We start from the raw sequence: 1265 nt of genomic DNA on the forward strand, positions 1-1265 counted from the left end.
AAAAAATTACAAAAATATAAAATGAAAAAAATATTATAAAATGGACTTTTACCAAATCTATTGAAGCTAATATCATACTAGCAATACACTTGTGCAATGCGTGTGATGATAAAATAAAAAAAATAAAAAGTAATACTAACTTGTATAATTATATAAAAAGAATACTTTAAAACAAATAGTAATTACAAATTCATTTTATCCAAATGCAAATAAGCAATTCCAAAAATTATTTAAAATAAATATTTCAATGAAAAAGCTCATCTTGATCAAATGGATAAGGCAACCTTAGAATATTTCAAAAAAGAAATTCAAGTGCTAATTAGATATTAAAAATATATATATATTTAATACAACCAAGTTATTTTTCTTGGTTTTGTGTTGGATTGACTGTAATAGAAAATGTTGAGCATGAATGAGGCAATTTTTACAGCTCAAAAAGGAAGACCGTTGCAAAACAACTTTTACATTCCTAGACATTGTGAATAGAATGTCATGCTCTTTAATCTAAAAAATAATTTAAGTCAATTTCAATATATTATAAATAATATTTTTATATCTTATACTGAATTCACAATTATTTATATCGAAAATGTATGATTTGTCAACTAAAAACAAATGTTAAATGGACAATCTCTTTCATAGAACATTTTGTTTGGGTGGTAATAAACGAAGAAAAAAAAAAATCTCATTATCAAAATTTTATTGTTAGTATAGCAATTACAAGTTAATTCATTGATTTAGTCCACCATGGCGTAGACAAAATTATTTTTCTTTACATTATTGGAAATGGATGATTTTATACTACCTCCAAGTTTTATAGAACAACAATATTTATGATCATCATATTTTTATGAGTAATATTACAGCCATAGTTGTGGGCTTCACACCCAATGTGAGTAAACGATAAAAAATGTTGTAGAAAAGTGTGCTTGTAACATGACTCTATTTTTATATTACTCTTTGATAACAAACATTAGTTGTAAGACATATTAAATAAATATAATTTTAACACATAAAGTGATAAAATAAATAAATTATTATTAAAAAAATATAATTATATTATTATTTTTGTTTATGGAATCAAGAAACCAAAAAAATATCCTATTTAACCAATATAACTTTAATACATAAAAAGTTTTTGTTCTAAATATCGGTTGGACTATGTTTAACCGATATGGGCTTGATGTCTAGCTCTGCTATCAGTATTCAACATCTCAGTAGTGGTGGCTAGCTTTGCCAAATGATATGCATTCCTAATACTGTGT

Source organism: Camellia sinensis, chromosome 15, assembly GCF_055761805.1.
Source record: "Camellia sinensis isolate YWXY chromosome 15, ASM5576180v1, whole genome shotgun sequence".
NCBI lineage: Eukaryota > Viridiplantae > Streptophyta > Magnoliopsida > Ericales > Theaceae > Camellia > Camellia sinensis.